Source organism: Suncus etruscus, chromosome 18, assembly GCF_024139225.1.
Source record: "Suncus etruscus isolate mSunEtr1 chromosome 18, mSunEtr1.pri.cur, whole genome shotgun sequence".
NCBI lineage: Eukaryota > Metazoa > Chordata > Mammalia > Eulipotyphla > Soricidae > Suncus > Suncus etruscus.
In genome coordinates this window covers 19,637,896-19,654,130 of record NC_064865.1, presented here as the reverse complement: position 1 = coordinate 19,654,130, position 16,235 = coordinate 19,637,896, and positions in this window count along the sequence as shown.

The following is a 16,235-nucleotide window of genomic DNA, read 5'->3' as shown; positions in this document are numbered from 1 at the left end:
ACAGCACATAAATTGACAAACAATATAAAGATGAGTTACAGGTGAAAGATATAAGAGATGAGAAAAATTGTGGGAAAGTTTTGGACATCTCCAAATTTTCCCGCCAGATCTTTGCTGGCTATTATTAGAAAAAAATTTTTCAGGAAAAGAAGGCCTTTTTAGAAGAAATAGAAGAGCCAGCTCTAGTTGAAAGGTAGTTTTTTTAAGAGAAATAGAAGAAATTAAGTACATTTGTTTATTTCTTTAGATTCTTAGTTGGTAAATTTTTATTTTTGATGCATCAGATATGACATCAAATTTTTTATAGATACACACATTTTTATTATTTTCAAAGAACATTTGAGCAGAGGCTTATAGTAAAATTTTACTTATTATTAGATATGCAAGATGTTAGTAGTCATGATATTTAGACATATATTTTAGTATATCTGTTCCCCATAAGGTATATGGTAAGTGAGGTAGAATATAGGGCTGGAAAGTTCCTTTGCTTACACCATTATCCCAAGTTAAAATAATTACACTTTTTGCAAGAATATTTGCCTATCCTAGGCCCAGTAAAGGAGATGAAACATGTTCAACAGCCCAAGAGTAGGGCCAGTCCTTTTCAGCAATACAGGAAAAGTCTGCACCGGTATCCAAGAGACCTAGTATATTCTTATCCTGAATCTTTATAAATATTAAAGGCTGTTTACTTTCTAGTTTTTTATTTCTGTAAAGGCAAAGGTTGCCCTGAGGCATTCTCATATTCCTCAAACATTACAGGAGAACAAGACTCAGCAGCATTAAGAGATGTAATATATGGACTGGTTAGTTCTATACATTTTTTAATTTTTTTGTACAGGAGAAGCTGTAGCCAAGGCCAATATAGGTTTATTTTTCAAGGCTTTTTTCTCCGGTTCTAAGTCTAGTTCATAATTCAACCAATTTTTAGATCCTTTAACAGAAGTTGTAATCTCAGAAGGCCCCTGATTTTCTAATTTTGCCTTTTGAGCCATAGGTTTTAATTTTTGTTTATCACCTGTAAGATTACCAATTTGAGTACATATAGAAGAGATTTCATGATCGGCGTCATGAGACTCCAGAATGCCCTGGTCCATCCTGCAACCTAAAGAACCAGGGACTAACTTTATGTATGGCAACCTAAATAAATTATTGCAATTGTTGTTAAATTAATGTAGTATGAACTTGTACCCTAAAACAGTAGGAGAATTCTGTTTACCTTCTCATCTTAAACCTGGTGCTGCCAGGGAGTCCTAGGTATTCTGACTAGGTTCTACTCGTGCACCAAAAATGAGAAAGAAATAGGAAAAAAAGAGATAGAAAAAGAGAAGAGACAGCTTGCTTCCTCCGATAGCCCCCAAGCTTTGGGCGCCAATCTGCTGAAGACGTGTTGCTTTGCTAAGCAGAACCTTCGTGGAGTTCGAGAACCTTTTATGGGAAGAGAAGCGGGAGCACGATTGGACGAATATGAAATATGAAATAAATGAGACCACACAAAATGCATTGTATGGGGACTCACATCCAAGAGACGAAAGACAAATTTATTTTTCAGCCGATGACATTTTAAGTTCAAGCTCTGGAATGCAGGGTGTCATCAGGAAGAACAAAAGAGTGGGAGATGTTCAATGAGGGATCAAGCCTTAAATTTACATATTAAAAGACCGTTCTTCAGGTGAGAGAGAACTCTGCTGGAGGGCAGTGAAACCAGAACTAGAGATGGTTTTGGTTTAGTAAAAAGCAGGTTTTTCAAAATACCAGGAGGAAAGACAGAGATATTTATGATGTCTATGTAGTAGCCGCAAAATAGATTTTAGGGGGGAAGGAAATAATTGTTTACCATCATAGAGCTAGACTCAGAAAAAACAAGCTGTTGGCGCCAGGTTATACGAACTAGCCAGCAGGGAACTTTTGGCGGGCTTTTGGTACTGACATTTCTTTGTAGGAGAGCTGAGGCTGGAATTCTATAATGGCCAAATAGAGAGAAAAATATAATGTTACAGCCATGTTGGAATTACCGCCAATGATCCATGCAAAGGGTCAAATGATTGACTTCGCTAAGCGGGCCTTTTGGCAAATAATTCTTCTAGAGGAAGGCACTGCACCAGGGAAGAAAAAAACCATGTCTGGTGCGTGCTTTCCTTAAATGGGAAGTAACAGTCACTCTCAGGGACTCTCTGACTCTGGGCTCAAAAGATCATATGTAGCATTGGCGTTCAAATCAGGGTCACAACCAAAGTAATCACACAAAAGGTAAAAGTCTTCCTTTCCATATTATCTCTCCTCAAACCCCCATTTTTAGGTTTTTTATTTACTTCACAATACTGAATATGATGGTTTGTATGTAGAAGATTTGATAATAATAACACTTTCAAAGATTTATTCTAAATGATCAAGCTATTTTTAAGATTTACAAATGTAAATTATCTTAATCCTCAACACAATCCTATAATGTAGTTGCCAGCAAGAGTCCAAGTTATAGATGAGGAACGTGCAATTTAGGTACATGCTTAATAACAAGTCACTAGCCCAAACCATGCCTCATGAGTGCAGTCACCATGTCTGCATCTGGCCAGCTCCATAGACTCAATCTATTATCAAAGAGATATAAACCAATTCGTGAAAAATCATTAGTACACGGCCATGCAGCTAAAAAACAGCAATCTTGGGAGGAGAGGTAAGTCAATTGCCCTTCCTGCAGAGACTATGCCAACTGCAACTATATCTACAATTTCCATTTTGCCAAAGGCCAAACTTCACCACTCATCTACAGCTCTCTGGAGACACCAATCTGATCAAAACTTCAGTTATGCTAGTTTAGTATAGAGCATCGTACTGTATAGTATCATATCATATCGTATAATATAGTATAGCATAGCATAGCATAGCATAGCATAGTATAGTATAGTATAGTTATGCTCCAGTTATGCTGACATCACCAAGATTTTGTTGGAGTGAATCTGAACACCCTTCCCCTGCCTTCTTGTGTTTCAAGAAGGTCTGGCAGGCCCAAATATACCCCCCACAAAAGCTGCAGTACTAGCAATAGTAGAAACACACCAATATAGATATGAATGTCTACTTGAATCAAATAATGTTCAGAAACCAAAGAAGTAATAGAAAGATCAATTAGCAACAAGAGCTTAATAAACTTTGTGACAAAGACTTTATGACCTCACTGCATGATACAATAATTTTCACAAATTTTCTAGTTTGGGGCTGGAGCAATAATAGCACAGGGGTAGGGTATTTGCCTTTCACTTAGTCAACCCAGGACAGACCTGGGTTCAATTCCCTGCATACCATATGGTCCCCAGAGCCTGCCAGGAGAGATTACTGAAAGCAGAGCCAGGAGTAACGACTGGGCACAACTGGGTTTGGCCCAAGATCAACAACAAAAATTTCTGACTGCTATAAGTTTTCTTTTTCTTTCTTTCTTTCTTTCTTTCTTTCTTTCTTTCTTTCTTTCTTTCTTTCTTTCTTTCTTTCTTTCTTTCTTTCTTTCTTTCTTTCTTTCTTTCTTTCTTTCTTTCTTTCTTTCTTTCTTTCTTTCTTTCTTTCTTTCTTTCTTTCTTTCTTTCTTTCTTTCTTTTTTTTCTTTCTCTTTCTTTTTTAATAATTTCTTTCCCACTTACCTGACAATAAAAGTATTATGACCAACAATGCCAACTATGTAATATATAATAAAATAATTTATATATTAAAAATAATAACAAACTATGATCCACACTTTGTCTCTGAGTCTCTCCTCTTTAATTAGAATTTACAAATCCCACTAAATGGTCATTTGCTAATCAGGGCTAGTTGGCAACTTGCATACTCATAAATTTTTCAAAGAGGTGAAATAGCAATGAACACCGGTGAAGGATGGTATTCTTTATATGACTGAAACCCAACTACAATCATGTTTATAATCAAGGTGTTTAAATAAAGGTATTTTAAAAAAAGAAACAGCAATGAAGACTGGAGAAAAGGTACAGAAGTTGGGCACATGCTTTGTCAATGCCAGGTTAATGCCAGGTCAATGGCCAGTACCTGTGATGTCCTAAGAATAATGAGGTGTAAGGCCATAGACCCTCAAGAACCACCAAATATAGCACTATAAGCCCTAAAGTACCTCTAGGTATAATCCTGGAGCTCCCCCAGCTCCACAGAAATTCAACATTACCATATCCTGAGATCTGGGGTCTTGAACAAGTTCAATACAAAGAGCCAAATTTTTGAACTGTGAGAGTCAGAGAATCATACCATGCAGTGACCTGCTGAAACAGACAAACACTCACACAAAAGTATATAATTTTAACAATAATATATTAAACACATAAGAGGCAAAGAGCCGCATTCATTTTGGCCGGGAGCCGCATGCGGCTCATGAGCCATGTGTTCGCCACCCCTGCCTTAGACCATCACATTGAAATGCTGGGTGCATGATGAAAAATTACCCAGAAGCTTCTTGTTTTTCTTTTTCCCTGAACTTCCTGAGTAGCACTTGGGAGCTCTACACATCACCCCACCAAAAAAAGGAAAGAAAAAAATAAAAACAGCAATGAGCATATAGGCTCTAGATTATGTCTCTTTGATAGCAAGGGATGTAATATGCCTTTATAGTTTTGGAGGGGAAGGTTTTGTGGATAGCCAGGAAAAGTTCTACAAATCAGTGAAACATTTCCACTGTTTTTGTCTATTGATATGAGGTTCATTCACGCACAGCAGGATTTTCCCTATGTTTATCAAGACACTGTGCACTGTGATGTCTCAATTTCAGTTATTTTAACTCAAGACGCAATGTTTCCAATAACTCAGCAATGAATATATTGTGAGTGCTGTTGGACATATTCATTCTGCGAACTTTGAGGCTAATCATGCATTTTGCTCTTCTTTGTCAAAGACACTTTGCCTTCTTTATATAAAGAAAATTGAATAGGTCACACATTTGTATTAAAACTGAACTGTGCCCTAAATGTCTCCAACTTATACACGCTCTGTCTATCAGGTCCTCAAGTGGCACTGAAATACAAATGTGCTGCTTCCAAATCCTTTCATTTCAAGTATAGAGAGGCACATAATGATGAAATTTACTCACGCTTTTCGGAGAGCCTTGAATACTCTAAGTAATGCGCATTATTTCAATTACAAAGAGACCCTTGGCAAGCACATGTTGAAAATTCACATTCTTATTTATTTTGAGCTGATCCCAAATATTAACAGCAGGTAGTGATTAATAATAGTATCATATGTGCTTCCAATATCTATTTCAAAGGTTTAAGAAGATGACATGTGAAAAGCATGTTACATGAATGTAAATCATGTGTGCTACAACATTGATGTTGAGGAGTAGAGTTGGGGAATCCATGAGAGGTTTCTCTTTCAGGCATACTTATCCCAGAAGCAATTATGTTCCTATTTGGAACATAACTTGGAGTGCACATGTTTTTGAAAGTATCTCTCTAAAATAAGCAGAGTTTGCTGTCATTGGGGGAAAGTAATTTTTAATATCCATTAATTTAAAATTAAGAAAGTAGAGTCCTTGAATTAAATCAAACCACAGTTAACTTCAAGTTGATTTATGCTGGAGACCTAGTCCTCTGAAACACAGATGCATCTACTTATCTTGACAGCAAAAGTTTCAGCAAGAGGAGGCAGATTCAAAATAGAGCAGATCATGCTAGGAAAAGAATGCATAGTTGATTTGGATGTTCACCAAGGTAAATTGATAACTGAAGGGAGCCAGATGCCAAACAAAATAGATAGGATTCCCCCCAAGGGTATTTTTTAAAAGAAGGAAAGGCATGTGTAGGAGGTCCTTGTTTTGTTCAATGTCATTTCATTTTAACATTGATGAGAAGAAGGAAAATAGTGTCCTGGCAAGCATTGACCAAAATGTTATTTGAGAATATGCTTTCACTGGACATCATTTCACTAGGAGGCTGTTTCCAAGAACATACTGATGACGTTCAAAGAGGACGCACTGTACAGATAAATTCTTTACAGGCACAATGAATAGACCTGAAGATGAGAAAAACATGGTGGTTCCTGTGAAAAAATAACTAAAATAGGAGGTGGGAGAAAGGGGTTCTGCTTCACTAAGTGACCATTGGCACTGTGTGAGTTCTTGTACCATAGTGAAATGCCCCATTCTCTGTTTGAAAGCTAGACCATCTTTCTTTTTATTATTAGGGTTAGGATCAACCAGCTCAAAGGCAGTAATTGCCCCCATACTCTGCTTAAAATGTATGAAATGCAAAGATCTAAGAAATGCACTGGAAGTTTCTTTGGCTCATATCAGGCAGACAGGAAAGCCACACACACACACACACACACACACACACACACACACACACACACCCCACATTTCGGTGATTTGGGCAAAATCCCACCACCTGGGTGCTTGCTAACCTGAGCAATCTTACATTTAAATGTGCACATAAAAACAAGATGATTGGGAAAAGGATATGTCTCAGTTGGGATAGCACATACCAACCCCTGATTTTAATTCCCTGTATAATGTACATTAAAACATTATAACTAATGATTACTTTTTAAAGTAGAACCTGGAAGGAAAATTTAAGAACCCTGGTTCCTGGAAGCAGGAAGAGTGCCCTGAAGTAGAGTATATGCAAATTCAGGATCAAGATCAAAGCCATATGATCAACCAACCACCACCAAAATTTTCAAAAAAAAAAATTAAAAAATAAGTTGATATAAAGTCTCTGAAGCAGCCTGGATAGGAATATATCTGGGATGATGGAATTTTTATTAACACTCAAACCACACTTCACCAATTCTACCTCGGGGTCTGGCCTCGCCCAGTAAAGAAACTTTGCCTCTAGAGAATCCTATTTTTAATAGTATGCATTTTTCAATGTTTCATCACTTACACACAGTGTAAAAACACTTAAGGAAAATGCTCATATTTTAAAGCTTAAGTGCATGTGGTATAACTTAAGTCTCTCATTATACAAGAATGAATTATTAAATGAAAAATATAATTAGATGTTTAAAACATTACTGATCGCTCACACTAACAAAACAAACTGTGAAATAGACTTTTTAGCATATGATTCAGGCACAAGTTTTATAGATTTAATGTCCTTGAGGAATATCAGATATCCCTGAGATTTGGAATTTAATTGAACTGAACGATAGAAGGGAAAACTTGGTAGCCCGACAATTCCCCACTGACTCTATATCTAAAGCGGATTAAAAGCATGCGTTCTTCCAGCTAAGGTTAGCAATAATTTATGCTGAATAAATTATCCATCGTTTAGCTTCTTTCAGCCAAGGGTACAAGAAGTTATGCAATGTAAGAGCTTTGTACGCTCGAGCCAGCAAGTACCTGCATGCTGGAACCAAACCAGACTGAGGTTGTGAAACTGGATCCCAAGCCAGTTTGCTTAGAACTTGGTGGGAAGCCAGCTTGTTGTCTCAGCAAAGAGCAAAAGAACCTACCTTCCCAATCTCCACCCATTCACCTTGCTTAACCTGCCCTCACCTTGCCTGACCTGCTGTTGCAGGGGTGAGAAAGAAAATGAAATAACGCTGCTCCAGTTTGAAGAAAAAACAAGCACACATGCATAGATCTGGGAGCACATGATCAAAGAGATGCGATTGCCAGAGGTTACAAAACGTAATTAATTCTCCAAACTTGAATGGATCTAAACCCAAGGGCTACTTAAAACTGCTGAGGCAACATTTGCACACAGAAGTAGAGTCAGCGTGAAAACCAATACACCAAGCTCCTCCCTGTCCATCTCTTTCCAGGCGCTGCAGTTCCATGGTAACCAAGTGGGTCTTTTTCTGGGTCCCTGTCACTTCTGAGCGTGCTCAGCCCATACACTCTCCTGCACTCTCCTCTTCACGATTGAGTCAGACAAAGATGAGACCCTATTAAGAGCCTAACCTTCAACTGTCTAAAAGGAAAAGCGCAAGTTCCATTGCCTTGTCCGCTAATAATCAGACAGTTAGTGTAGGGGGTCATTATGCTAGCATTTCATCAGGGAATGTTCCAGAAAAGCACATTAAAGGATCCATTTGAAGACTTCCCAGAAAGTGAAGGTTGATCACAGAATCTTATTCGCATTTGAAGAAACTTGCAAGATGTTCATTTTAACAGCTCCCTACTGCCTTTTATTTTCTTGCTGGTGATTTCCAGAGAAAGACAAAGTAAATGAGGACAGTTTTCCTTTTTTTTTTCCTATTATAAAATAGATAAATTTTATAAAATAAAATTTTTATTATAAATAATAGTACTTGGGGCCAGAGTGATGAGGAAGGTATTTGCCTTGCAAGCAGCTGGGTTTGAACCCCAGCATCTCATATGGTCCCCTGAGCCTGTCAGGAATGATTTCTGAGTGTAAAGCCAGGAAGTAACCCCTGAGCACTGCTGGGAATGGCCCCAAAAATAATATTAATAATAGTTGGATATCTCAGAAAATAAATCATCTATGAGAAAAACAGTTGACTATAAGGAAGTGAGAGATCATTCAGGGGCCAGAGCACTGGTTTTGCATGTAGGGGTTCTGGATTCAATATTCAGCACTGCATAGTTTCTGAAGCATTGTCTGTAATACCCCTGAGGACTTAAATAAGAGTAGTTCTTTAATACTGCAAGGTATAGCCTAACCCCAGCCCCCCAATGTGGCCTATGATAGCTTTTTTTTTTTTTTTGAGAATAAAATCTTCAGGGTCAGCGAATTAATTGACTGCGAGAGAGTACAAGGGTTAGGACTTAGGCTTTGCATGAGTCCAACCTGGGTTTGGTTACTGGGAGCAAAGATCTGGGGACTCCTGAGCACCACCAGAAGGATCACCAGAAGTACCACATGGGGATAACCAACATCTTCTGAATTCCCTGCCTGATTGGCTGAGTACCACCAGAAATAGCCCCAAGACTACACAGTCCCCACCAGAAAAATATATTGAACAATAAAAAGCAGAGAGTGAACATGATGGTAACCATCATTGACCATGCCTGGGGACAGACTTGAGGCTGTATAAATATGGGGCCTGGACTGGAACACATTGTACACATGGATTTGACTCTGGTCCAGAAACTGCAGGGGCAGGAATTGATCCTGCTCAGAAAATACCAGTCAGAAATCGATATTCTTTGTCAAAATCTGAGAGTGATGCTATTAGAAACAGAGGAATCAGATAAGGAAAGCTAACTTATATGTCTATTTCCTCCCTCAGTACCTGCACTTCTTGCAATACTTGCTTATTGGTCCCAAGGTAGGGCCATCATCAAGTGTGAATCACATCTAAAGAGAAAAACAGAGGGTGGACAGTGGTTCCATTGTGGAGCTGACCAAGTATAGTGTCTCCCCCTTCCCAGTAGAAAAGAAGAGTACACCAATGGCCAGGCAGACCTTCCTGGAGGGGGCAGTGTCTGGATTTATTAGTGGGCATATTAGTGATTCTTCTGGGATGGGGTAGAGAAAGATAAACAGTAGCTCTCAACAATATGGTCATTCTTCAGAGCAGATAAGCTTAGGTGGTTGTTACTTCAGGATGCCAGGAGGGGACAGGGGTATTTTTTATTCTTGTCCGATTGCTAAAACACACCCCTTAGATCCAAAAAGATGCAAATAAAGTCAGAATGAGCTTCATAAAGCCAGTGGTTATGAGAAAGGCGATTTCAGCAGAGGTTCAAGTAAAGGAGCAGAGGAGGACCATGCCTGCTTTGTGGGGATATTAGATAAATCAGGTCAAAAATATAAAAAGGAAAATGGAGATATGGGAAGGGAGTTCAGGGGTTAACCTTGCCCATGATTGATCCTGGTTTAATAACCAGGGTGATCCCTGAGCTAAAAGCCAGGAGTTAGTAAACCGTGATCGCTGCCTACTATGCCCTCAACCACCGCCCATAAAAATAAAATAGAAAATGCTCTGTAAGACATATGGCCCCAGTGGTAGAGAGAGAGGGCCAAGTTCTCTAGGGGAAGATTAATATTTATTTAATTTTATGACTAATGTAAGATGATGATTTCCTAGCAGCCAAATAGCTCTTCACCATCTGTATTTGGAGACCCAGGAGGTGTTTGTGGCTAGAACTTGTCCGAATACGCCAGGACTAAAAGCGAGCAGAGTCTGTGTGTCGCACAGTGATAAACTTTAGGGAACCAATCAGGCTCCAGACATCAAGTTCTGCATCAATGACTAACCCCCACCGAGCACATTTCTCACAAAGAAGCCTGGTGACTTACAACAATGACAAAACCTTTCTGAATACTAAAAGTATTTCCCTTTCCCTTAATCTTCTCATTCACTACACTATCAACCATTAATGGAAAATTGATTTCCTTATTTCTGACGCTGAGTCTATCTTATCTGTGAAAAAGTCAAAGGGAGTCCCCATGGATGCCGTGGAGGGAACTATTCTTACACATTTTTGTATATGATTTGGAAGGCCAAAGAAAACAGACAAATCACAAGAAAAAGAAATTTGTTTCCTGCGGAGTAAAACTCAGTACCTGGAAATTTCACTGCAGGAAGTTGAAATTGACAGATAGAAACTAGACTGGTTTCATAATATCGCTTCAAAAAATCACAGTGAAAAACTGCACTGAAAGTCGGACTTATTTTCCTCGCAAATATCATAAAATAACAGAACAGAGGGGCATTAAAAGGTCATCTTTTCCCTCTCCTGCCTTCAGCAAAGGAGCATTTCACAGACAAGATGAATGATCATCTATACAGTTTGATTTTTTTTCTGTTACTTAAACATTCAGATATATTTGCCTATTTTTTCTGTATCTGAATTAACCATCAGTCATTTAATTGTAAAACTTGAAACTAAATTCATTGCAGTTTATACTCATTTTCTTTTGTTTATTTCTCTACTGGGGGTGGCAATTATTATTAAATATCATTTGATCTACTTGAAAAGCATTATTGCATTTTAGTAAGCAAGATCCTACCACTAAAGGTGTACAACTACAAATAATAGTAAAACATCGAAAGTCTATCTTTTAGCCTGCACTAATGAGCTGATAAGAATGTAAGTTAGACTCAGGAGCTGAAACACAGGGAAAGGCTAACCTCTGAATGAAAAGTAGAACCCCAGAGATTACTCTGCTGGGAAGTCATTTGCCCCACCAAATAGACTTGAACTTGTTCTTCAAGATCTCCAGAGTTATTAGGTACAAAGTCGAAAGTGGAAAGTGAAATTGGAGGAATCCACTGCATCCTAGAATAAAAACATCCTCAAAGATCTCTAAAGATGAACCAAAACTAAATTCTCCATTGTCCAGGTGACCACAAGACTATTGTATGCAGAAAATTGAAGCTGAAAACATCTTACTAGCCCATTTGTAGCCACAGAGAAGTCCCCTCAAATGAATCTGCACTTCAAAATTGTCATTCTGAAATTCTACTTGACATTCTGAAATACCATAACTTTTTTTTTGGTTTTGGGGTCACATCCATTGAAATTCAGGGGTTACTCCTGGCTATGCACTCATAAGTCGCTCCTGGCTTCAGGAGAACATATGGGACATCAGGGGATCGAACCGCCATCTGACCTATGCTAGTGCATGCAAGGCAGACACCTTACCTCTAACGCCACCACTCAGGTCCAATACCACAACTTTTAAAGGTAAAGCCAAAACTTTTACTTTATTTATTTGGCTGAAGTAAATATGACTCAAGAAAGGGGGATGACTCCAGCATAACATAGGGTTAATGTTCTCATAATATCACCATTGAACGAATTATTAAGCATTTGTTGTCAGATAAAAAATATCATGACAATTTTTCTAGAGAAACAAGTTTTGCTACCACCAAGTAACAGAAAGAATTTACCTATAAATTGATAGTGAATGAAATAGTTTTGCTTGTCTATATTTAGGAATGTCTTCATCAATAGCTTTACATGATCCAGTCGGACAAGACAATTTTAATTGTCTATTAGAAAGCATAAGCTCATTCCCACTAGAACTCAGAATCAAGAAGAGAAAAGAGGGGCTGGAGCAGTGATGCAAGCAGTAAGTCATCTGCCTTAACCAAACTAGCCTAGGATGGACCATGGTTCCACCTCCCAGCATCCCATATGGTCCCCCAAGCCAGGAGCGATTTCTGAGCACATAACCAGGAGTAACATATGAGCATCACCAGGTGTGTCCAGAAGAACAAAGAGGAAGAGGAAGAAAGAGAAGAAGAAGAAGAAGAAGAAGAAGAAGAAGAAGAAGAAGAAGAAGAAGAAGAAGAAGTCATTTACCAAAATCCCAAAAGAATCATATACTCTCTTGTCTTTAATGTTTTCCTGACAACCCTTTACCCAGAGCCTTCTGTATTCCTGTGTGTGATGAAAATAAAATAAAAAATCAAGAACATGCTAAACATAAACATATATTAGCATAGTAAAATGAAGAGATAGTATAGTGAGTCTTATTTGTCTCATTGCTGCCAAGAGAGTTCAATCCCCAACACCCGATGAGGTCCCCTGACCTCCACCAGGCGTGATCCCTGAATGCAGAAACAAGAGTAAGCCTGAACATGAATGACTGAGAATGGCCCCAAACCAAAAACAGAAACTAAACTAAAATAATAAAAGATTATGAGTAAGCAGGGCACAACGCCAACTGTGAAAGTAATGAAAATCAACTGACTAATCTCTGAGCTGGGGCTATTCTGTCATGCTGAATATGATTTCTCTGCCTTAAGTTTAAATTCCCTGTTTATGGATACTAAGAAACCCGCTTTGTTGCCTTCTGATCTTTTTAGCTAGAACACAATATCTTTTAAATATATTTTTGTATACATGTTATATGTGTTATATGTACATAAACATAGCTATGAATTAATCTATCATAAAATTACATTTTTGGTTCTTTCATATAAGAAATTTTTGTTTCAACCTTCACAATGTGATTATTTGGTTGGGTACAGAATTTTCTGTAATTCTTTTCTCTCAAAATATTGATGTTCTTTTGACTTTATGTTACTAATAAGAATTTCAATTTTAGTCCAGCTACCACTCCTTTGAGGTTTAAATTTTTTTCAATAGACTTCAGGCACTCTGGTGCTCTGGGGCCACATTAAACACTGCTGAGGGACTCTGCCATGTGGTGCCAGGAACCAAATGCAGCCAATGCTCTGCTATGTGAACTGTCTTCTAGCCCTTGGAGTTACTTTGCTTTTAATTCATTAAGTTTTTAGTATCTTCTCTGTCCCTGAATTCTGGTATATAATATCAAAAAAGCCTTGGTACTCAATAACTACTTGTGTCTAAAAGATTCATATTATACAGCTATTGGAATTTTTCTATTATTAGTGGATGAATATTTTTCTCACTACCTTTCACTGCATTCCAACTATTGGGCTAATATTTACTCTATGTTCTTTATTCAGTTGTCACTTAAGGTTTCTCACTGTCTCTCTACTTTTAGACCTTATATTAGTCATTTAATAAGCTCCTTAAATTATTGTCCTAATTCAAAAAAATTAATTTCTTGTTTCCTGCCTCTTTTTTTTTTTTTTTTTTGGTTTTTGGGCCACGCCCGGCTGTGCTCAGAGGTTGCTCCTGGCTATCTGCTCAGCAATAGCTCCTGGCAGGCACGGGGGACCATATGGGACACCGGGATTCGAACCAACCACCTTAGGTCCTGCATCAGCTGCTTGCAGAGCAAACACCTCTGTGCTATATCTCTGGCCCCTCCTGCCTCTTTTTTGATTCTCTATTCTGATTGAGGCATAGTTTCTCGGTTATACTACAAAATTTTTATTCGAATTTTAGGTCAACTATCATATTTTATTTAATATTTTAATATTTTAAAATTCTATCTATTTTTAATTACAATAGCATTTTATATGTCTTCTTGTTTCTCTTCGTAGTCTTTTATTATCGACAATATATTATTCTTTTTTGTTTGTTTGGTTTTTTGGGGCCACACCAGGTGACACTAAGGGACCACTCATAGCTGTGCTCAGAAATCGCTCCTGGCTTGGGAGGCTATATGGGATGCCGGGAGATCGAACTGTGATCAGTCCTAGGCTAGCATGCACAAAGTAGATGCCTTACAGCTTGCGCCACCACTCTGGCCACAACATTTTATTCTTTTTAAGTCACTAAATTTAACTATTTCTAAACTTAATTTTCTTTCACTGCATTCCAACTATTGGGGCTAATATTTACTCTACATTGTTTATTCAGTTGTCACTTAAGGTTTCTAGAAAAAGTACCTCATTTGCTTGTGGCTCCACTCATCTTCTTTTGTAATGCCTGGTTTGCTCTTCTTCATTCCCTTGCTGCCATTATCACTGGACTTGGGGAGGAAAAAGAGTATTCAATTTGTGTCAAAATTTTGCCATATTTAATCAAAAAAGGTACAGTTACACTTCAAGTGACCTGGCAATATTTTTATATTGCTCAGATGATCTCTCTTATCATTGAAGTTCCTATTAAAATATACCATTGCTTCCTAAAATCTTACCTTTTTGCATGCCTAGAACTTACAATAATAGATAACTGTTAGCTGAAGTAATTTTATGTGGTTTAACTCTTGATCATTTACACTCAAAACATGTATTTATTTCTTAAATACTATATATATGACCTACACATTTAATTTTTTATCAAATTATTTGCTTAAACACTATGGTTTACAGAGTTTTCCATAATAGTTATTTTTGGCATTCAATGTTCCAATACCAATCCTCCACCAGTGTAATTCCTTCCACCATTTCCACAGTTTCCCATTCTCCTCTCATGCCTGACCCTTGGCAGGTACAAATAATTAACTTAATATTGCTTATTATAATTAAATGGTAACTTAATTATTAAAAACTTCATTAAAATAAAACTTGTAAAAATTGTCATATTTTGCAATATCATTGTCTGAAGGTTTACTAGGCTATTTGTTGCTAGTTGGTCATTCCCTTATTGGTTTTGTTTGTTGACCTGAGGTGTCTATTTTGCATTTTTGCATATAGTGCATTTTTTTCTGTGATATCAGTATTGAAAAACTTGGAGGTGTTGCATGGCCACTTATGTATCCATATGGTCTAAGATTTCAGGGATTTGTGGAACTGGGCTGATTAGCTGATATGGTGGAGGTGGTTGTGGATTATGGATGTGCCTTTCAGGTTCGGGAAGTACAGAGGCACTGGGAATAGGTGACTTACCCAATTCAAAAACATTCCAAAAGATCTCAGTCCCTGAATCAGAATACTTGGAGTTTCAGGCAGGTAGATGTCTGCAAATATTAGTGGAAAAGTGATAAAATTGTGCCACTAATGTGGCAATAATTGTGAGGTGTGTGCAGCTGCTGATACTTTAACAAGATGGAGGAGCTTGGTCTGCCTTCCTCCTGAAGTGGCCTAAGCACTTTTCAGTTGTTATTTTATTCAGTTTAATCCTTATGTAAATTGTTATGATGTGAATATTATTAGACATGCTTACAGATGATAAAACTAACTCAACTAAGGTAAGTGATTGATGATAGACATACATACACCCAGCTAAAATGGGACCCATAGTTATATAGAAATCTCCCTCAAACCAATGTCCTTCTTATACATTGTACTATATTGCTCCTCCACAAAAGTTAATATCAAAAGAATAGGAATAGCTCCATATCTATAAACAAAATTAAAGTCTAGAATTCAGAAAGCAGGCAACAATCAGAGATGGGATGTAAAAGATTATCTGAATCCAGGTTAAATGCTGCTTAGTGCCTATTTGAATTTGGCAGCTTAGAGTTGAACATTGCTTTTCAAACTTCATAATTAATATGATATGCACAGCAGCAGCTCTAAAAGTACTTTCAGACACATTATTTTGTTTAGTTCACTAAACAAAATGATCAAAAGTCAACTGGATGTGAGTAAGGTGCTTTTAAAGTCCCGAATTAAAAAGTTTATAGCAATATCTTATTATGCAAATATAATGTATTTCAGAAGAATATTTGAGCAACTAATGTAACTAAAAATAGAGAAGTCAAATGCATACTGATTAACACAGTGAATTAAGTATCCCCAACTGTAAGTATGATTCAACATCATATTTCCTAGGAAAATATTTGGACTTGGAATTATCCAGTGAACAACATATTTTTGTTCAAAAACATATTGAAATATAAGCAGCTCTCACAACACTTGTTTCTAGATGCCTTGAATTTTTGGCTTTGTTGAAATTACTTCTCCCCTGGCTTCTGATTCATCTGCAAACACAATTTTATACTCAAATTATAAAACAAAACATAATTTTTCTCATGGCCAAGGACCCCATGCAATTAAAT